This window comes from Mauremys reevesii, linkage group 1 (assembly GCF_016161935.1).
Source record: "Mauremys reevesii isolate NIE-2019 linkage group 1, ASM1616193v1, whole genome shotgun sequence".
NCBI lineage: Eukaryota > Metazoa > Chordata > Testudines > Geoemydidae > Mauremys > Mauremys reevesii.
In genome coordinates, this window is record NC_052623.1 from 108,255,139 (window position 1) to 108,278,809 (window position 23,671).

Sequence of the window (23,671 nt, forward strand, 5' to 3'; positions counted from 1 at the left end):
AAACATTCTATCAAGTCAACTGATAGCTTTGGGCAATGATGGCTTTTTTCAATTAGCAATTTGCTTTTCAAAGTTGGCCCATGTGTAAATTGGCAGGAGCACTCAATGAGCTAAATCAAATGAAGCTGAACAGCCAAATATCTGAAAAGAGACAGCTTTATCTAGGCAACTTGCAAAAACAAATCAGAGCAACAGAATTTTTTAAGCAACACAGAATTCAGTACAACAATCTGTCTAATAATTTTGCTTCAAGGGACAGGTAGGTGTGGAAAGGTATGGACTTGAAAAGTTTTGACTTGATTTTTTTATAAATGTTCATATACAAGCCTACACTTTTAAAGAAAAAAAATATATTTGGATTTAGGTTTTGCTAGTGCATGAAAAATACAAGTTTAAGATATAGATTTGCAAGTAGTTATTTTTAAATGATTTCTTGAGCTTTGTATTTTTCTTGAATTGTACAATATTTCACAGCTGAAGGACATGAAAACAAAATGGAGAGAAAAAGGAACATTAGTTGTTCAATGACTGCATGTCACATTTGATCTAGACTGTAGAAAAATAAATTAACCAAAACACATTGGTCACAATCCATCTGTAAAAACATGGCAATGTAGGTCTAAATTTAGCAAAGCACTTAAGAATGTGACATGTCCCTTTGACTTCAGTGGAACTCTTTTATGCTTAAATTTAAGCATTTACTTAAGTGCTCTGCTGAATGAAGGCTGTAGAGAAGTACAAGGTGAAGACACTTTTGGCCCAAAAGATTTTCAAGAAATAGAAAGTTATATCCATGTGTTATGCTAATACAAAATAAGAATTATTACTTTTTCTTTTCAGGAAGAGGCACTATATAACAAAGTCAAACTGAAATACAGCTGGTAGCAAATGAGCCCCCAAAATCTCAGTGATTCAAGTTTATAAGAAATTTCTTCTACTCCAATCAGTCAGAGCCAGCCCCCTTGCAACATGTGAAGTACTAGCATATTAGCACATAGCCCCACTGGTTTCAGTAGGATTATTCAAAGAATAAGGAAGTAAGGGTCCACAGACTAGCCCTTCCTGTCTACAAATGTGCACCTCCCCACTTATCTATCTTGACCTTGATAGCGTTGCTGTCATGTACCATAGCCACAAACTGTATGCTATTCTCCCCAGCCACTGCTTCTAAACTCTCCCCTCAGGAGCAGTCTCTCCTTACTCTTAACAGTTCAAATTTCTAATCAGTTGATGAAATTGTCCCCTGTAAGGGCATCATGTTGTTAATAACCAATGAGAGTTTTTCAAGGCTCTATACCCTTGTCAAAGCTGGGACCTTGATGGGATTGGTGGGTGGGAATGGAGAAATCAAAGTAGTTACCTTGGGGGCTGCCAGAGAGAGTTTACTGCTTCTAATTTCTTTTATTTCTGGTAGACATAGCTCAAAGGTGGGGGGAAGACTAACATTAAGTAAAAGATCTATTTTAGATCATTTTTCACTGCAAAATACTCTTCCAGTGGATAATAAGGAAGGAATCTATCATAGCCATCTTCCTCAGCTGCTCAGTAGCACTCAGTGGTTATTATTTCACTAAATACATTTTCCCCTTAAATGCCACTTTGTTGTGCTATATTTTATTCAGTCATGATCAGCATAGTGCTTTACTTCTGTGTGAGTAGCCCTGTGGCCTGGAGCCTGAGAGAGAAAAAAGCTCAGCACTGTCACCTGTAGATGACATGGGAGAAGGGCAGACCAGAGCTGCAGATAGGCAGAGGATCCACTGGGGCTGGAGTTCTCTGCCAGAATCAGCGGGAGAGAAAAAGAGGTTGACTGAATGGACCAGGCCTCATTTGCATTTTAGTTATGACAGTTTGGGGCATTTGGTCAACATTCAGGTAAGTTTTGAATTTGGGGGCAATAAAACGTAACTGACTTTGTTGGAAAATGCATTGACACTGAATGTGCCTGCAATCACCTGACCAAGACTGCTGTCAGGTGCAGTTGGGTAAGGGAGCCTGCGCAGAATTAAAAGAGCCCCCAAAAGACTCCTGTTTTCTGATGGGAGCACGTCTCTGGTGGTGAGGACTCTGTCAAGTGTCCTAGATACCACTTTTGCTGAGTTGAGACTGTGAAGAGTGCAGGGCAGTGGCAGCTTCAGGGCAGTGGTAGCAGCTTGGTGGTAGACAGCACAGAATGGGGGCAACAGCAGCTTCTCTGAGGTGACGGACATCCCAAAGCAGCAGTGGCAGCGTCTTTGAATAGCACAGAGTGGCAGCAGATCTAAGCAGCTTGGTCTGAAACTATAGACAGAGCAGCAGCCTAGCCAATGGACTCTGCTGTGGGCCTCCCTTCCTAGAAACTGAAGCTGAAATCAGTCGAGATGGGTCAATCTGGTAGAGCCCCCAAAGCAGCACAGGCAACATGGACCTGCTAGAATCCTCAAACCCAGGCCAGCTAAATGTGAGTGGGTAACTGAGGAGCAGGGAAGTGACCAGAACACAGCAGCCACTCACAACAGCCAAAGGACTGAGGTTGGACTATGACACACTAGGAAGGTGGGAGTCTTACATCATAGAATTTGTTAATTTATTAATAGTTGGTTTGCCCAAATTCATTCTGCTATCATCCTTTTTTCCCTGTTGTAATCCCTGGACTCAGTGCTTGCAAGTGGGGAAGAATTGCCCATCAGGGTTGCCCAAGGTTGTGTATATAGTTTCCCAGGTTTCTAAGTCGGGGCTTGAGCTGGTTTTAAGTAGGTCTTTAAGGAAACCGCCTAGAAAATTGAACCCGGCCCTTTTTGCTACCATCAACACCTGGCAGAATGGTTACATCTGTTCTTTCTTAGTAAATGTTTCCTCAAAGGCAGAAAACTATCCAAGTTCCCATTTATTTCTTAATACAAAGATGGAATACGGAAAGTGCTTGCTCTGCTTTTTATTAATGCACAGCTTACAATGCAGATAATCCACATGATCCAAAGAAGAAAAATAGCCACTTTATGCAGGTGTGTGGGCACGGCTGAGCTGGCAGGTGCTGCAAGAAATCTAATATAGGTCTGAGGATTTATCCTTGTTGGATAAATATGTAATCCTTCAAGTGGTTTTGCACCCAATACCTCACTCAGTAACATTACAAGAAGCTATTTGGCATGTGGCATGAGGTACAGTATTTACAAAGCCATGGCACAATAGTGATTTATCTTGTTTAATGGGGGGTGTGGGGGGAGGAATGACTAATACCCAATCTCTAATATTTCTTGGAACCTGGAAAAAAATATAGCAAGAGAGAATCTTCTTGCCCAGTGACAAGAAAAATCTTCAGGGATTTTTCAAACTAAATCTGCATGAGGCTATCCAAAAACGGCATCTTTTCTGTCAGTTTGAGGGATTTTGGGGGGGGTGGGGACTATTAAGTAGAATATTCTGTTTGGCTCTACTCTTACATTTTAATACCAGATGTCACTGTAAAATGAAAGGGATGTCAATCAAAAGCATATCTATTAGCTCCCATGCTCACATAGGCTTTATTGCTGCTAGACTGTTGTAAAGACAATCCAAAAATTCTACAATACCTCCTGTCAACTACGCCAGAAGGTTACACACTTTATTATTATGTATTACATGGATTCCAGTGGCATCTAGAGCAGGGGTGGGCAAAATTTTTGGCCCAAGGGCCACATCTGGATGGGAAAATTGCATGCAGGGCCATGAATGCAGGGCTGGGGCAGGGGGTTCAGGTACAAGAGAGAGTGCGGGGTGCAGGAGGGGGTGCAGTGTACAGGAAGGGGCTCAGGGCAGGGGGTTGGGGTGCAGGAGGGGGTGTAGTGTGCGACAGAGGGCTCAGAGCAGGGGGTTGGGGCACAGGAAAAGTGCAGCAGGGGGTTGGGGTGCGGGGTGCAGGAGGGGTTCAGGCCCAGCGCCGCTTAGCTGGAGCGGCTCCGGGGTGGCAGCGGTGAGCAGCGGGGCTAAGACAGGCTCCCTGCCTGCCCTGGCCTCGGGCCGCTCCCGGAAGTGGCCAGCACCACAACCCTGCAGTCCTGGAGGAGAGGAGTTAGAGGGCACTATGTGCTGCCCTCCCTGCAGGTACCTCCCCCAAAGCTCCCATTGGCCATGGTTCCCCGTTCCCAGCCAGTGGGAGCTGCAGTTGACGGTGCCTGGAGGCGAGGGCAGCACACAGAGCCCTCTGCTCCCTCTTCCCCAGCGGCCGCAGGGACGTGGTGCCAGCCTCTTCCAGCAGCGGCATGGGGCCCATGGCTCCATGGGGGTGGCAAGCCCGCGGGCCAGATCCAAAGCCCTGATGGGCCACATCCGGCCCGCAGGCCGAAGTTTGCCCACTCCGATCTAGAGGCCCAAACTGATTTTGAGGCCCCCATTGTGCTAGGCCCTGTACATGAGAGACAGTCCCTGCCATGCAGAGTTTTCAGTCTAAGTTGATAAGACAGACAAAGATTGGGAGAAGAAACAGAAGTGAAGTGACTTGTCCCGGTTTGCACAGCAAGCCAGCGTCAGAGCTGTAAACAGAACCTTCTAATTTCCAAATCAGTGTCCTGTTGTTTGGACAGTGTTATCTCTCAACTTTAGCTGAAAGTACTATAAAAAGTAAAGACAATTTACCCTAACATTATACATCACCTTCATTTTGTGCCTAATTCTGCAATGCTTATGCTTCCTCTTTGAGTAGCTCCATTGATTTCCCTGGGATATCATAGTAGGTTGGTAAAGCTATTCAAACTACTTACAGGGCAATGTAACACTTTGAGTGAATAAGAGTGGCAGAACTGGGTCCTTCATTAATAACTGAGTAAGTGAGACTATTAAGCAGAATATTTTACTGTTGGTGTATTCACAGTTTACATAGCCTTATTTCTAAAAAAAGCACACTCAAAAGAGTGCACTGAGATGATGTAACAGGTATTATAACAACTTATGTGGTTAGATAATTATAATTAATATTAATAATTTGTCTTAACTGAACATACCTTAATTTTGTAGCAGAAAATACAAAGTATTTTTTCTCTCAGGCAAAGTTTTGAGAAACAGCTATTTAAGAAAAAATATCATGCTTGTATCCATGGATTTGTAACCTATAGGTGTTGACAGTACAGTGTCCCAGTCAATGCCTTTCAGATTTTATTTCCATGTCCGAAGATTCAGGATTTGGTTCCGGGAGCAGGCAGCATATGCTCTGTGTGAGCATGTCTGATCACCACAGGGAATGCTATGTGGAATGTTTGCAGGACGGTACGCCTAGGGTCAGTGGGTAGAGGGAGGACACAGGGTGACTGGATAGGAGGATTGGGGAAGTTGGATGGGGAGGTTAGGAAGTGGGATACTTTGCCCTGGAAGGGGAGTTGAATGCAGGGAATGTAGGGGAAAAGGTTTAGAATAAGATGTGTGCATCAGAACTAAATAACAACAGGACAGAATTTTAGTAAACCTCATCCACCAGTTTTCCTACTTCCCCTCCTGATGTTTATAACTCTTACTTGTTCCATCATGCCTGTCATTGGATTGTAATCCCTTTGAGACAGGGATTGTGTCTAGCTGTATGTTTTGTGCACTGCCTAGAACACTGTGGGGGTTATCAATATATAATTTTCTTCTCTGCTGCTCACCGGCCATTTTCTCTGTTTTGTTAATTGCTGCTCCTAAAAAATCCAAGTGCTACATATTTACTTGTGGCTTGGCTCTTTCTACCTGGTGTGATATGCTGCCTTCAGTTCAAGCAACTAAACTAAGTGAATGGCAACTAGCTTCTCTCTCTAGGTTTTCACTTGCTGCTGCAAGGCGCAAAACAAACACGCTCTGCCCAGTCTGGACTCTGAGAGATACAGCTGTGGTCTAATTATTTCTCCAGTCTGTCAACAAAAAGTTAAAGTGATACACACTTAAAAAAAAAACAAAAAACCATGGCCCAGATCTTACTCCAACTAATTCTCCCATCTTCCCCCACTGACTTCAAAGGGTATAAATAATAGCTGCATTTACCTGCATATCTTTTTAAGGCATTTCTAGACTGTAGGTATAACCTTACAGATATCCTGCTACACTAGCCAAACACATGAGTTTCTTGTTTCCTGTATGATTAATAATTAATGCTTATCGTGAATGCACTTTACAAATATAGTGCAATCCTCATAAAGTATCACAGATAAGTCTCCTCACATGATGGGATAGATACATATTACTTCCATTTTGCATAAAGGGATTCTTAGGCACATCCATTATGTGACTTGTCCAGTACCACAGAGGGAGTACGTGTCAGAACTGGGATTAGAACTGAAGTTACTGACTCCCAGTTCTCTGCTCAGACCACTAGAGCAACCTGCCTTCCTTTGTTAGCAACAGGGTGTTCATAATTAGTTTGCAGGATAAGTAGCTTAATAAATGTGGAGGGGTCATGTGCATCTGAGTCTATTGATTCAGACTTTCTGGGCCAAAGAGATAACGGTGCACTGGTTTTACATTACCAAGTTTCTTCACACAACCAAAAAGGCTACGAATTTCATTCTTAATTTGAAATGAAAATCTAAATATTGAAAAATAAACCAGTTTTTAGTAAGACCCTAAATTATATCTATTTATCAGTTTTTCTAGGCCTGCAATTCCTATTGTCCAAACTCCTGATTTCACTGTCATTGTCTAAGAATACTAATCATGGTATAAAGATAGACGAGAAATACAAATATATACCCCTAACCTTATGTGTTGCTTTTTCTTTTCTTTTCCTCCCCTCCCTAACCTTCTTAAATGCATCTGTTTTTAGACTCAGCCACCTCAGATCTTTGTTGCTTTGCTTGGTCTTGAGCAGTGGTGAGCTGGAGCAGGTTCCCACTGGTTCCCAAGAACCGGTTGCTAAAATTAGACCTCCATGGAGAACCGGTTGTTAAAGGCCAGGAGGTGGGCAAAGAACTCTGGTCCGTGGGCCGGACCATCCTGTTGCTCCCAGGATTCCCAGCTGGGGAGGCTGAGGATCCCCAGGCCCCTCCCCCGCCTCCCCCCAGCTGCAGCATGGCCAGCCTCCGGCACCAGCTGGGCAGCTCAGCTGAGCTCAGGAGTCATCCTGCTGCCGCTTTTTGAGTGGCCCGGCAAGGGGGGGGGGGCTGCTGCACGCTCCAGGGCTGGCCAGAGAGGAGGGGAGGGGGCAAGTGCGGCCATTGGCCCAGGCCCTGCAGGGGCCCCCGGCCCCACGAGGATGTCTGCTCCGGGCTCTCCCCCGCTTCCTCCTCCCCACAGAGCCACAGCATGGCCAGCAGCTGGGCAGCTCAGCTGAGCTCTGGGCTGCTGGCAAGGTAAGGGGGCAGGGGGCTGCGAGCTCCGGGGCCGCGGGGGGGGGACAAGTAGGGCAATTTGCCCCAGGCCCCCAGCCCCATGAGGATGTCTCCCCCGGCCCCTTCCCCACTTCCTCCCCCACCCCACCCCCCGCAAAGCTGCAGCATGGCCAGCAGCTGGGCAGCTCATCTGAGCTCCTGAGTTGTCCTGCTGCTTTGAGCTGCCGGCAAGGTAAAGGGAGTGGGGGCTGTGAGCTCCAGGGCTGTGGGGGGCGGGGGGCAAATGGGGCAATTTGCCCCAGGCCCTGCAGGGGTCCCCATGAGTATGTTTCCCCCCCGCTCCAGCCCCTCCCCCCCTTAAATCAGAACTTTTTATAGGGAACCAATTGTTAAGATTTTGGCAGCTCATCACTGGTCGTGAGGGTTCTACTGTCAGGTAGGATCTGTAACCAGACCTGCATCTGGAGAAAAGAACCAGCTGCAGCCTCCCCATGTTTACAGAAATACAGAAAACCTTGATCAGTTGGATAGTTGCGTAGGACGGTCTTCCCCTGCCCTGGGCTGAGCTTTGATGCAAAGCCTTAGTGAATCAAGAGCAATTAAAGACACACACCCTCTTTTTCTTCTCTTCCACTTGCATGTGTTTATGTGTTTCAGTTAGTGGCGGTGTCTGAGGGGAAAACCTAGCCTCACTTCCACAGCCAGGAAGCTCCTCCTAGCAGAACTGGTGCAGTTCTTCAGTAAAAGTGGGGATGGTGGACATGAGAGGAACAGGCCGGGAGTGTATGCCCCTCTCCACAGCAGTGCCTAGGAGCAGGAGGGGGTTGGCACAGGCAGTTCTGGAGGAGACTATTTCTCTTAATAAACTACATAGGAATAAAAGGGCAGCATGACCCCAGGCCACCTCCAATACACGAGGCTTCCTCAGACAAGGGAAATGATTGCATGGGGCAATGATGAATACAGTGTTGACCTTGTGGTGCTTTTGTTCTTGTTGCCATGGAAAATATGTTGCATGTTAATTAGTTTACTTAATTTTTTGCATTAGCTTGTACACAGACATGTGTAGGTTAAATCAATCATTTGTCAAGAATCTGATGGGTTGGCCATGTCCTTGTCTGGGAAAATGGCTGACATTGCATTAAAGAAGTGAAAATTGTCATCTCCACTAATGGAAGAGTGAAGGAAAACTGTCCTAATCTCATAGAATTCATTCTAAAACTGAAAAATCAGATCTGTTTGGGGACTTTTCTCTTCCATAGCATAGCAGGGGAATTAGAAGCTGTATGGAACACCCAAGCAACTAGCACCTGTGAGAATTTACAAGAAAGACACAAGGGACAGTACTTTTCATTCCATAGGATTATTTGAATAAGAAATACTGAAAGATGACAAAAAATGTCAGCTTGAATTAGGAAGCAAAGAAGTAAACAGATTTGACTGAAGAGTGGGGTGTTTAGATGTGTCCGAGATAAGAAATTAAGGGGCCAAAAACCGGCTGAAGACAGTAAGGGTCAAATTTTCACTTCGGCCTTTAAACTTGGGAATACAGCTTTTTGATGGTCACCCATTTGCATGTGAAAATGGGGTAACTGCACAAGATATCATTTAAGCAGACTAATTATATACTTGTCAAATGTGGGGGGCTGAAGTAAGGCCCCTGTGTCTCTATTTAGGCATCTTAATAAAAATAGCCTGAATTTCAGAGGTGCCAAGAACCCACAACTCTCACTGAAGTCAATTGAATCAGCATGTCTGAAAATCAGACTGCTTTTATTTAGGTGTCTAAATAGGAACTATGGGCCTAACTTTAGGAATCCACATTGGAAAAATTTGGCCATATATTTCAGGACTGATGTACTGCTACTCAGCCTCTCTGACAGTGACTGGTTTCCGGGAAGGGCATTATGTATGTTATTTGGGTCTGGATAGCTCCATTGAATTCCCCACCAAACTACAAAAATCATCTAATCATTTGTTTCAGAGTAGCAGCTGTGTTAGTCTGTATCCACAAAAAGAACAGGAGTACTTGTGGCACCTTAGAGACTAACAAATTTATTTCAGCATAAGCTTTCGTATACATATCTCCTGTCTGTGTGTTCCATTCTATGCATCCGAAGAAGTGAGCTGTAGCTCACGAAAGCTTATGCTGAAATAAATTTGTTAGTCTCTAAGGTGCCACAAGTACTCCTGTTCTTTTTATCTAATCATTTGGTGACTGATCCTGCTACCCTTATACATAGTGAGAGGCACCTAAGACCCAGATCCTCAAAGGTACTGAGGTGCCAAACTACCATTAATTTTCTTCTCTAGCAGCACCGGATTTACTGGTAGGTGGGCTGGTTCTGTGCTAAATCAGAGCAAAGAGTGTCACCTACTGAATCGCCAGCACCACTTCCTGTGTAGCATATAGATGCTCTTTGGAGTTTCACTTATGCTCCTTTACAGGTCTGATTTTCTTTTTGCTTCCAATACACTTTCTTTTTTTCCTGCTAAGCCCTTAGAACAACACTTTCCTAGCTCCCCCTACTCTTTTTTTTGGCATTGTTCAGATGGTAACTTGAGCACGTGTTCCAATGACATGAAGATGTCTCTCATTTTGAAAAATTCCAGATTATTTTTAAACAGCCAGAAATCTCCTGGAATACTGCAATGGGAGGGTACTTCCTTCATCTATTCTACATTTCAAAACTGTCACAATTGCCAGACAGTTTATTATATATGATAAACCAGACAAACCAGTTCTCGCTGGTAGAAAATGCATGCGTGAAACTGGAGGTTAAAATGTTAAGATACAGTCAGATCTGCCTTCATTGGTGGAATTGTATGCCTTTCCTCTTGCTGAAAAAAAGAAAGGTTCCTTCCTTCCCAGCGACTGTGCTTTTTTTCCCCCATTCAGAGTGGGATGAACCTCAGGAGATTTGGAATCATTGTGGTAAAGGGGTTAAACAGCTTTATAAGCAAAGAATATATGGGACTAAACTTGCTGAAGATCTTAAAATATCATCTAAAAAGCAGCATATTCGTATAGGAACCATCATGGGACAACCATGGAGCACAAAAAGCTGCATTTTAAAAAAGAGCTCTTTATTGGTCAAGTATTTTAAAAGTGTATTTTTAAACATCTGGGGATGTGAAACTAGTACAGCTCAGATCTATACATTAAAGGATAAGGCAGGGGATGGCAGGCAGCAGTGAAATCAACAATGCAGCACCTGGTTCCTGACCTAAAATGACTATGAAACTGAAGATCTCATCATTGGTTGCCACAGCTCCCTGCAACATGATCCCTTTCTAATATATTTTTCTAATGCTCCTTTTAGGCCTCCTGTAGACTGTTGCTGCAGCGAACCATCCCTGTGAGCTCTTTCTGTGGAAATTGGCTAAGAGACGGGAAACAAAGTATAAAAGGAAACAAATGGATTCAAGTTTTCTTCTATCTTGTTATCACTCCCAGCGAGCAATTGTGTCTACTTGCTACACTAGGCAAACTCAAGATTTTTTAAAAATAAGCAAGGGTCCTTGAAGCCATCTTGAAACCCCATGATTCCCCCAATTTTACTCCCTTTCTGCCATCAAAACTCTGTATTATAATAGTCACATTTACAGCCAAGGACTGAATGCATCAGTATTGCTTCTCAGCTGGCCAGCTGTGTTGTTTCTCAGCACTGCAAAGTATGCGCTCTTCACTTCCAAGGAACAAATGCAGCTTTGACGTAGGCAGGTAGAGCACTCTCATTGAAGTCAATTGAAATTGTGCCTTTTACACTAGGGATGGATTTGACCCTAGATCTGCTGTCTTATCCAGCATTCCTAACCCTTGACAACAACCACTAGAGTTTGTTGAAAGACAGTGTGAATTGCGACTGGCTTTCAGATGGCTGCCCTGTGCTACCCCTTTGGTCAAGCAGTGCCTTGCAGTTCAGTTTCCCATTTGGAGCAGAAACTGGTGACCCACAACCAGGTATTTTTTACATTAAGGATGTACATTTTCCACACTAGGGGTGAAATCCTGGCCCCAGTGAAATCAACAGGAGTTTTGCCATTGACTTTAATGGGGACACAATTTCACCCTTGGTGCTAAAGGGTGCTTCCAATCATATTAGCTCACTCAGGGTACGTGTTCATGAATTACAGTAGATAGCTACATCCATAAAATCAATTAAACTGGTCCATATGTTACTGTAGCTACAAGGTACTGGGGACTTATTTACACATCTTGAATATACATTTCTACTCTGGCTGTCATGAAATCAGCACCTCAGCCTTGCCATTACACATGACAGGTACTTTAAATTACAGTCAATGCCTCATATTTCCTTTCTTTCTGGTGGCCAAATTATGAGGCTCTGCCTTGAGTTAAAATAGGGCTCATTGTCCTGGTTACAAATACCCTCTTGAGCAGGGCCACCCAGAGGGGGGAGCAAAGGGAGCAATTTGCCCCGGGCCCCGCAGGGGCCCCCAAGAGAAGAGCGGAAGCTCCCGCCTCCGCCCCTCTCCTGGAGCCTCAGCGCATCAAGCGCAGAGTCTCCGGCCGAGCCCCTGAGCCCCACCCCGCTCAGAGCCGCGTGGTGAGGGGGCGGGGCTGGGAGCTCCAACGGGGCCGGGGCCTGAGCCCCGCCCCGCTCAGAGCGGCATAGGGAGGGGGCGCGGCTGCGAGCTCCGGGCTGAATTCCCAGCCCCGCCTCACCACGCGGCTCTGAGCGGGACGGAGCTCAGGCCCCGCTGGAGACGCACTCGGGTAAGGGGACGGGGCGGGAAGCGGGACCCGCCGCCGAAGCGCAGCCCGGTCTTCGGCGGCGGGGGGCCCCTTCTGTTCCGGGACCCGCCGCCGAAATGCCCCGAAGGCCCGCGGCGGGGACCCCCCCCGCCACCGAATTACCACCGAAGACCGGGCTGCACTTCGGCGGCGGGTCCTGCTTCGGCGGTAATTCGGCGGCGGGGGACTCCCGCCGCGGGTCTTCGGGGCACTTCGGCGGCGGGTCCCGGAACGGAAGGGCCCCCCGCCGCCGAAGACCCCGGGCCCCCGGAATCCTCTGGGCGGCCCTGCTCTTGAGGCTTACTCCTGGTTCTTGGCCCCATGAAGGTATGCTCACTGCTGCTGGAGGAGCTGTGCTGATGGACTCTGAAGGGAACCATGCCAATCTCTTCCCAACACGATGGTCAACCTGATGCAAGTTTGAGGGTGGGATCAGAAAAGGTGAAAGACGCAGGGGTTCTTCTGAGCATGGATGATTTACCTGAGCAGAGGGGAAGAAAATGGATGAAGAGCTCCTTTGGAAAAGGATTTTTATGCCCCAAATTGGTAGCTACTTGGTATAATGTTAGGAAACTGATGCAGGAGTACCGGTATTTCAGGGATGCATGGCCTATTTTTATGTTGTGAGGGAAATGTCCTGAGTTCACGGAAAAGAAACAAAGTTAGAAACCCATTGTGAATCCTTGTGACTGCAGCCAATAAAATATAATGCCTCTCTCTGGACAGGATCTCTAAGCGATGCTAAGCACTTTATATTCCTATTGATGACAATGGGAGTTAAAGGTGCTTAGCACATCCCACAAGGTTTTCGGCGTCTCAAAGGATCAGATTCTATGCCTGCAGACAGAAATAACAAATATAGAAATGGATTGTCAAGAATCAAAGAATTAAGATAAATGGAAACACCTACTACCTGTATTAATTTAACAGCTGAGCTGTAGGAGGGAAGATGAATCAATGTGGGTGAACTTGTTATACATAACTAATAATTTTTATAACAGGATGTATACTTACTGTAACCCAACACTTAACTGTCTCAAACATTCCTTATTAGGTCCAGTATTGTTTAGTATATTTATTAATGATCAAAAAAGGGGGCTGAGTAGTGAAATAGCAACATTTGCAGATGACACAAAGTTATTTAGATTAGTCATGACCTGAGAGGAGTGGGAGGAACTTCAGAGAGACCTAACTAAGTAAGGTGAGTGGGCAATATGTTGGCAAATGAAGCTTATTGTTGATAAATGCAAAGTAATATACACTAGGGGAAAACTTTTAAATTTACAAGGTTATAAATTAACTCTATAAACTTAGGAAAGGGACTTGGGTGCACTGCAGATAGCTTGATGAATATCTCTGCTCCATGTGCAGCTGTGGTTAAAAAAAACTAACAGGATGCATAAGGAAAGAGATGGAGAATATTATGTAAAATACTATAATGCCCTTTTTATAAATAGCTGATGCAGTTATATATGGAAGACTGAGTACATTATTGGTCACCCCATCTCAAAAAAGATATTGTAGAATGAGGGGGGCAGGGTTCAGAGAAAGGTGACAAAAATGATTAGGAACATGGAAAATCTCTTGTGTCTACAAAGATTGAAAAGATTGGCATTGCCTGCCTGAAAAAGGAGATGAATGAGAGAGAATATGATAAAAGTATACAAAATAAGGAATGGTCTAGAGATCATCTGTTCTTCCTGTATTACAACACAAGGATAAAGGAATTAAAAGGTGTGAAATTTAAAACTGAGAAAAGGAAATGCTTTCTCATACAGTGTGTAATTAGACTGTGGAACTCAGTACCACAGTCATTGAGGCCATGAACTTAGCAAGATGCAAGAGTGATGGAGCATTTAAACAGAGATCAAGAATATTCAGAGTTATAATTAATGATAACAAAAATGGTGGAAGGGATATTGAAACTCATGCTTCAAGGCTTAAGTCAATCTCTAATTATTCTAGATCAGGATGAGACCTAGTGTTTACCCCACATCTGCCAACTGTGGGGTTCTTGTATCTTTCTCTGAGGCATCTGGTACTCACCACTGGCAGAGATTGAATACTGGACTCGATGGACCTTGGGTCTGATACAGTCTGGTAATTCCTATGTTCCTAGCTCTGCTGCATTCTTTTCTCTTGCATATCTGACCCTCTCTTTTACTGGTTATGCAGGAAATGTAACTGGTACAGTCAACAATTTTGTTAATCTTCAAATAAAATAATTAGTAGCTGAAAAGGGTTTTTGCATAAATAACATTGCTAAAAGGCTTAACACTGCCATATTTTTAAATAGTTTAATTACTATCTAATTTATAGCTCTCACTTGGCTAGTAATCATGGACCAAATTCCCTGGTGGGGTAAATTGGTGCCGCTCCACTGACATCCTTAGTCAATTTACATCAGCAAAGAATTCCACCCTCTATTTCAAATAACATTTCTAGACTTCAGACACGGCCCAGGAATACCAACAATGCCCTGAGAAGGAATTATGTACCTCTGGATCATTCTGCAGTCTGTAAGGGATGTTGCTAGGCTAGCTGCTGTTGCTGTCTCTTCCTGTCTTGTTGATGATCATCGCCACACACGGGATCCTGCTTATATAAGTGTTAAGCCAAATCTTCCACTTTGCTCCCCGACAACATATTGTAGGGAAAGCACTCAGCCGTGGTGCATCAAGAGATATAACCAGATATACTGTAAGGGTCAATTTCTGCCCTCATTTGCACTCCTCCATCCATTAGTTACTCCAATACAACCCCACTGACTTCCACACTGTTGCATAGACATACCTGAGGGCCAGAATATGTACATTTTGTACTGCTCAGTAACGTCACATGAAATTTTCCTTCTGTATTTAGCATACGGTATTTGTGTTTGGCAACTTACTCTACCCAGGGCTGACTGTGAAGGCCATGTGCAAATTCTAACTTGTCTAATACACAGCAGCCCATCCTCTGATCAAGGAAGAACACCAAAAGCACACCACACTAGTGCTCTGCATGTTCCACTGGCTCCCCAGTCATTTCCAGATTCAGTTCAAATTCTTAGTCCCAGTCTTAAAGCATTCCTTGGGCCTGGGCTTGGCTATTTGAGAGACCATCCATGATGTACTCTGACAGTCAGGGCCGGCTCCAGACCCCAGCGCGCCAAGCGCGCGCTTGGGGCGGCATTTTGCCGGCAGGGCAGCAGGCGGCTCCGGCGGACCTTCCACAGTCATGCCTGCGGGAGGTCCACCGGAGCCGTGGGACAGGTGGACCTGCCGCAGGCATGACTGCAGAGGGTGCGCTGGTCCCGCGGCTCCAGTGGACCTCTGCTCCACCGGAGCCGCGGGACCAGCAGACCCTCCACAGGCACGTCTGCAAGAGGTCCCCCGGAGCCACGGGACCGGCGTGCTTGGGGCGGCCAAATTCCTAGAGCTGCCCCTGCTGACAGTTGTGCACAATGGGGCCACTGCAGTTCTATCAGCTTAATTTCTTATAAAAGCTGCATGGCTATGGTATCTGATTCCCCTCAAAATGATAAGACATAAAGATATTTATATCTCCCCTGTCTAGTTAGCTGGCCCTGAAATTTGTTTATTTATTTGTGCGTGGTGCTACTTTGGGAAGGCTGCATTTAAGACATGCCATTTGCTCTCATGCTCATAGCCACCTGGATATCTTCAGCAAGCGAGTTTTGTATTAGTGGCCAGAACTAGACCTGGAGAGGAATTTTTCAGCTACAGTAGAACTTCAGAATTATAAACTGACCAGTCAACTACACATCTCATTTGGAACCAGAAGTACACAATCAGGCAGCATCAGAGACAAAAAAAAAATTAAAAGAAAATACAGTACAGTACAGTGTTAAATGTAAAGTACTAAAACAATAAAAGGAAAGTTTTTTAAAAAATAAAGATTTAACAAGGTAATGAAACTATTTCTGTGCTTGTTTCATTTAAATTAAGATGGTTACAAGCAGAATTTTTCCTCAGCATAGTAAAGTTTCAAAGCTGTATGAAGTCAATGTTCAGTTGTAAACTTTTGAAAGAACAACCATAAGGCGTTGTTCAGAGTTATGAACAGTTCAGAATTATGAACAACCTCTATTCCTGAGGTGTTCGTAACTCTGAGGTTCTACTGTAAACATTTTTTAACTGAAAAATGCTGATTAATCAAAACTGACAATTTGCAAAATGGGGTTGCTTCTGATAACTCTCCTGCCTCAAAAAATTATTGGGGAAAAAAAAGTGTTTCAAAACTGTTTAAACATCTATGACGAAGTGGAAATTTTCTATAATATTTTTATGATGCCTATGTGTGCCTCAGCTTCCCCTGTATATGCATGGTTATCCAGTGGAGGAACAAGGCTTAAGGCATGGTCTACACTACATGATTAGGTCAATGCAAGGCAGCTTATGTTGACCTAGCTGTATATGTGTCTACACTCAAACTGGTCTCCCACCACTGTAAGCACCCAGTTATGCCGACATAGTCACACCACCTCCCCAAACAGTGTAGCGCCATGGTAGATGTACTTAGGTCAACAAAGTGCAAGTGTAGACACTGTATTAGTTAGGTTAACCCTAACTGTCCTCCAGCAGCGGTCCCACAGTGCCCCACACTGATTGGTCTGGTCACCATTGTGAACTCCACTGTCCAGGGGTCACAGGGACTGGAAGTCCCCCCTCCCCTCGAAAGCTCCGTGAATGTTTGAAATTGCCCAGCTTGATGAGCACACCAAGCAGCTCTCCATTGTTGAGTGCAACTGCCCAGCTGTCCATGCTGGCTCCATTCGCCAGTTGCACTCCTGCCTGGAGTAGACAGGAGACATTGGAGCTCCTAGGCCTGTGGGGAGCACAGCAGGCACAGCTCCAGTCCAGCCATAGGAAAGTCAATACCTATGAGCAGATTGCTAAGAGGCATTGGGGTGGGGGGTGCGTGTGGCCTGTGGGTAATTGAAAAGGACTGGCTCTGGGCTAACCAGAATGGACTATGCTTTAAGCTTCATTTCCCTGTGCTAACCTAAGACCTTTCATATTCTGTGTGCCGGGTGACTAAAAAATGGTTACCTTGTTTTGAAAAGGCTGCCTGTGTCATTGCAAATACTCACTGAGATCATTGTGCCCTGAAGGGGCACAGTACAAGCCTTCCTTCAGACTCCAACCTGGCTGGATATGCCACAGGGAGCCAGAGAGAGAGAGAGAGAGAGAGATCACTGGGACAGAACAACCAGTCTGGGAATCTGTGGAGGCCACAGACTTGCCCCTGTAGAACCATCTGGGTCTTTGGGGCCCAGCACACTAATGGGGTCACTGCCAGGAGACCGTACAGGCTGGGCATTAGACCAGACCTCAGGACAACATCCCATGTAAACATTTTTTTAAATAAATAATTCCGGTTTTTCAAGTCAAAACAACTTTTCTTTCAAAATTTTAGTAAATATAGTCTAAAACCAAAATGTTTCAACTGGCTCACACCAAAACATTCTTCAATTTTTTGGTTTGTGAAAATGATTGAGATTTTTGACTTTTTGTTCTGATGGGAAATTTGTCTGAAATCTTGAGAAATTCTCACAGGACAGAAACCCCATTTCCTGCCCACCCTAGGCAGAACCCAGGACAAAATGCCTGCCCCCAGGTCATATTAGTGTCCATGGAGAACCCTCAACTGAGATCAGAACCAGCACAAGCCTGATTGTTTTGGCACATTATACAAAAAAACAAAACAAAAACCCTTTTGCACAAGCCTTTGCTCAATTGGAGCTCATTATTATTTCTTATAATCAGATCATGACTGAAAGAAGAGGAAGAAAAAAATCCAAATACTAACAATTTGCCCAAGATATAGAGAAGAGCCCATTATAGACAAATGTATATTTGACATCTAGATCCCTTGATGATTGAGCACAGTGAAATGTAATAGAGGAATATTTCTCAAAGCCACTGTATGAAAGCTATACATAAATGTAAGCTGCCCTGAGAATCCCCCACATGTACCTAGACATTAGTATATTACTAGTGTCTTCAGTGAGGGAATGCTCTGCAAACATCGGGAGCAACCAGCTGCATGGAGAAACAAAAATGCTTGTGTAAGTACATTTCTGACAAATGTAGTACTTACTATTTTATCTTTAAAATATTTTAACTTTGAGGTGTGGGATGAAAGGGAGGGGGGAAAAAACCCTGCTGCTCTAACACAGACTGTTAGCATGGGGAGAAGGGGAATTTATGTTTTTGTTGGAGGAGCTGTGTGTTAGTATAAATTGCTTGTATTGTATGTAATCACATAGGTTACACTAGCTGGTATCCCAACCCCGCCCCCGACTTCAGTTTTATCACGGCATGTCATAAGAGACTGAACGGACAGTGCTACATAAATAAGCCCAATGCTGGCTGACACCATACAAATGCACAGAACAGTAAAACTAGTGAAGACTTTGACTTCTCAGTGCTGACTATTAAAAAGAAGTATTGATTATTGCCAAAAGTCAGTCTATCTTTTAAATACTTGCATTCACCTGTGGGCTTCAAACTAGTCATGGTCTCTTGATTCTGCCCAAAGGATGTCTTCCAAAGTAAACTACTTAGACTTTCTTGGGAGCAGATTTACTAAGATTTACTTTAAAAAAACCCACCACACAGCTGAATGTTTTTGTATAGCACAATCTACTGAGGAGAAGAAATGTAAAACCAAATGGAATTAAATGAGCTCATCTTGAGTTTGTACTTAGGAAATTCACTGCATGCATTTTTTTAACTTGGACACTCAATTTAATAAATACTAAATGGGAGTTCCCGGCTAGAGGAGATTGGAAAATAGGTGAGTTGTAGAAAATCATGAAAATTTTCAACAAAACTTTGTTTTTCTTTTTCATCAAAAATTTTTGATCAACTGTCATCCAGACTCAGCCATACAAAAGGAAGAAATTCTATGTTAAAAAATTCCAAGAGAATCATGCTCTTTGCACCTTTAGGAACCTTTTGTACTAAAGCTTATTTTGGGCTACATCTCCCACTGGGGAAGTGAATTTAAAGAATCTCTTATCCCCGTCAGCATGCGTCTGATGAAGTGGATATTCACCCACAAAGCTTATGCTCCAATACGTCTGTTAGTCTATAAGGGGCCACAGGACTCTTTGTTGCTTTTTATCCCCTTTGGAAGCAGCAGGACAGGATGTCACCTCAGGAGAATAACAAAGCGCACTATGTACACTGTGCAGCACAATCAAAAGAAAGCATGGTCTGCAAAAGTGCGTGTCCAGCTGCGATCAGCAACCAGGCTCTAACTGGGGATGCATGATGCTCCTTTTCAAAGCAGCAGCAAAATGTACCCCACTACTTGATCTGTACGTTTGAACCATAGAAAGTGCCCTGATTGCATGGGTTCTTAGATCAGAAGGTACATAGGCCAGTGTTCCTGCTCCCCGACCTTGCCAGTCCAGGAAGGATTTGCCCCATAACATGTACCAAAGGATCTTGGGGTTGGCAATACTGGGTAAGTGACTGGGACACGGCACAAGGGTATGTGATAATGGGACTGAAGGAAGCTAACAATGTGTATATAAGATGTCCACCATTTTGGTAGACACCAAAAATTCAACTGGGGACCTCCAGAGATAATAGAATATTCTTTACTGCTAGAGCTAAAGAGCCAGGTTCTGTCACTAGGGCCTGTAACGGACTCACATCCTCTGTATATCAGGCACAAGGAGAATGCGTTACTGATCGTGGGAGGGGGTTATGCATAGAAGGAAAGGGAAAGGAAATATGAGGAGTAGCTTATATGCAAGAAACAGGTGGCCAGTAGTGACAACCCCACAAATTCAAAAGTCATGAATCAGGCTCCCAAAAATCACTAGATTGGCTTAAGAATCACGAGATTTTATAAAGTAATAAATTTGGAGTTCCTTTTATTTGCCTTCTGGCTTTTCAGGCTTCAAGATCTGTGTTCTCTTATGTTTCTTCATAGTCAGGAAAGCTACAAATTTATATTAAAAAAAACCAAAAAACCCCCACAAGAGCTGAGATTCTCATGTGACCCCATGACTCCAGAAGGAAAGGCTTTTAAAACAATACCAGATGTCATGAGACTCATAATAAAATTGCAATAGCTGGCAACCCTGGGAGCGCAGGATGTGCAAGCGAACAGCTACTGTAAAAGTAACTAAGGGGGCACAGACCATTTGGGTTAGTGCAGAGGGAGCAGGGAGCTGAGGTGAGAGACTATTTGGTGGTGGATAGTATGCCCAGAGCAGAGAGGGGACAGACCATTTGGTAGGTAGGTAGTGTGCCCGGTGCAGAGGGGGGCATAATAATTGAGTTTAAATATTGTACTGAGAGGATGAGAAGAGACATTTGAATTGAAACCATTTTTATTATACATTTGTTAGTAAGCCAGCCCACAATAGCTATTTTTTAATAAAAGTAAGTAGCAAACTACTGTCTATGTCCAATGAAATACAAATTACAATTATTATGGAAATTAAATATCACTTATAAACACATTGTTATTAATATAGTTTTCAGTCCACTAATGGTAGTGCTAAGTGTAGTGACACTTCTATAAAGCATTCTCTCCCCATTGAGGGGCTTGGGGTGCCATAATACAATCAGCATTGTGGATGAGTGTAGAATTCAGGACTGTGAGAATATTGAACCAGATGCTAAACCGAGCAACGTTAATTTACACCAGCTGAGGATCTGGCCAGAGAGTACAACACAATCACTTTCCCCAAGTTGATACCCAAAGACCAGAGAGATGAGGCAGGCCCTCCCTACTTCTTGTTTAATTAGTTGTATTCTGGCAGCACCCATAGACACTGTCCATACGTGTATGAAAACACAAGACCAGGCCCCACAGGGCTCAGTATCTAAGTGGCAAGGGGGCTTGCGCTTTTGGATCTCTAGTAACTCCAGCTGAGTCCAGTTCCTGGCTACCCTCTCTCTTCCACTGGCTTCTACTCTGATCCTATCTGTGGCATATTTGAATGCTGGTTCCCACTCTCCTCTGAACTGCATGTTCCTTCTCTCCTCCCAGTATCCACTGGCCGAACTGCCTAGAACCTGGCTTCCCCCCTGCTCATAGTACAGTCTATCACCTGGCTATCCTGATTTCCCTTTCCAGTATCAGCACTTTTCTCCATGTCTTGTTCAGCTTTGCAACATCTTTTCCAAAATCTGCACCAAGCCATTATCATCAGCAATGGCACAAGAAATTCTTGTGTCCAGCTACCCCCAGAACTGGGTCTGACATCTAGGTCAAGTTTGGCTCCCCACTGCTCTCACAATTACTGATTCTTCTCTGCACCCCTCCCTGCCATTCCCAGCACTGCTCAAGCAGATGCGTCCCCCCTCAGCTCCACCCCATCCTTCTTTAGGACCTGCTCTCCACCTCCATCATGTGTGGGTAGAACCTTGCCCATGTTTGGCAAGGCTGTTAGGCTCTGTTCCCACTTTTAGCATGGGCAGAAGTTCCATGCACAAATAGGAAAAACACCACACCTCCTATCATTCTTCTTTCCATCATCACCATTACCTGTCTGACAACTACTAGGAAGAACATGAAGCCCTGATTAATTAAGCCTCAGAGCATGCCTGTGAGTTAAATTGTATGTAGATAGAATCTCATTTTACAAACTACAGAAGAGTCAACAAGCCAAGGCCAGGCAGTCCATCAGTGGCAACAGAACCAGAGTTCCAACTCCCAGCTCCCTTATTTTTCCAAAAAGTCATCACTCTACTTGCAGTCTGATGCTTCTCATAGTGAAGTAGCAACTGTGTCACTAGTGTGTTTTGTATTTTACCACACCGGGGTTTGTTTCCCCCCTTTCTCTCCCCCCTTCTGATTATATCTTTGGTGGCTACAAAGACCAAGATCATCCTTCAAAAGTCGTTTTCCATATTTTATTGACTTTTCTGATTTCTATTGCTATTACACCAGTTTTTGAATGAGTAAATTTTCTGCAGAAAGGGAATTTACAGTGTTCATGGAATCAAAGTGTGTCACTCACTGAGTGAGCATTTGATTGATGCAACATTGCAATGTTCAAAAAAAGAGAGAACACTTCAGACATAGGTAGTAACATTTTGCTATGCTTACTCTGTGAGACAATATTTCATGTAATAGATTCTTACTCCACTTTAGATGGATAACAACTGTACATTATAATTTTATTTTCCACTTAGCAGAGCCTATTGACTCAGACAGACTCCTACTAGGGAACCAGGCTTCATAATGAGGGCAGTAAATTTTGATTTTGTGCTTGTTTGATAATTAATAGTGCAGTGTCAGCAGCAGTGCAAAAATGCAAGTACATTTTTTTTCTCTGCATGTTATAAAAGATGGGCTAAGTCAGCAGCTTTATGTTGGGTGTACTTCTATAAGGCACATACCATTCACCAAAAGAAATGTCACAGACTGAATGGAGTGTCTATCTGTTTATTGATATGCCCCCCACCCCAGTAATAGAGTATCTCAGCACCTCACAATGGTGAATGTATATTCTCATAATATTCTAGTAAGATAGTGAAATATTGTTAACCCCATATACAACTAGGGAGTGGAGACAGGGAGACTAAAGCCCTTGGCCAGCAAAGCATCCCAGTAACTTTAAGCACGAGTAGTCCCAAACAAAGTCATCTACGTGCATAAGATTTTATAGGATCAGGCCCAGGTGACTTGCCTGAGAAGTCAATGGGACTACTCACATGCTTAGTTTTACATATGCTTAAGTGCTTTGCTGGAGCAGGGCCCAAGTGACTGGCTCAAGGTCATACAGGGGGTCTATGGCACAGCAAATTAATGTCACTGACATTCTAGGCTTCTCTCAAGTCCAGTATAAAAAAAGTGTCAGTGCATCTCATGCTTCACCTATAAGTTTACTTTTCATCTGTCAGCCATTCTTTCCTTGATTATTCAGCAAAGACAATTTGACAAATGGGAATTACACGACCAAAAGCGATGAATAACTAACTGCCTTTCTCGAGTGGAAACTCTTAAGACAACTTGGCATCAATTGTTAAAGTGACAAAGGCATCTTTCCCCTCCTCAGACCTCCCCATATATTACTCTACACATGATTGTTCAAATTATGTGCTTTCATGGTGACTGGGCTTTGTGGAAAAAAATGACAGTATTTGTTAAATGTGGGTGTCAGTTGTTTAAGTGAAAATTATAGAGCAGCACACCCACATACTCTGTATTAAGGCTTGTGTTAGCTTGTATGTCATAGGACCCAATCCTGGGAAATCTTATGCACTTTAACTTTATCAACATGAATAGTCCCATTGAGTTCACTAGGACTACTCACTGATAGTAAAGTTAAACATGTACGTAAGTATTGGGAGCACTGGGACACTGAGAAATCCCACTGACTTTAAGTTAAGTGTCTGCAGGTCAGACACCAGGTCCTCGTTCCGCAAGCTGATCCATGTTAGTAGGTCCCTATGCCTTAATGGCACCCACTGACTTCACTGGGGCTCCGTGTGGGCATAGTGACCAGCCAATACGAATCAGGTTGCAGGATCAGGGCCCTAATTTGAAACAAAAGTAGACTTAAGTTCTCCTTATAAATCACTAGTAGCTGTGGAGAGTTTTTTTTTTTAAAGAAAAAGAAAACTAACAAAAAGGAAAAAAATAAATAATCAAAAACTAAAGAAAATACTTAGAAGGCAAGATT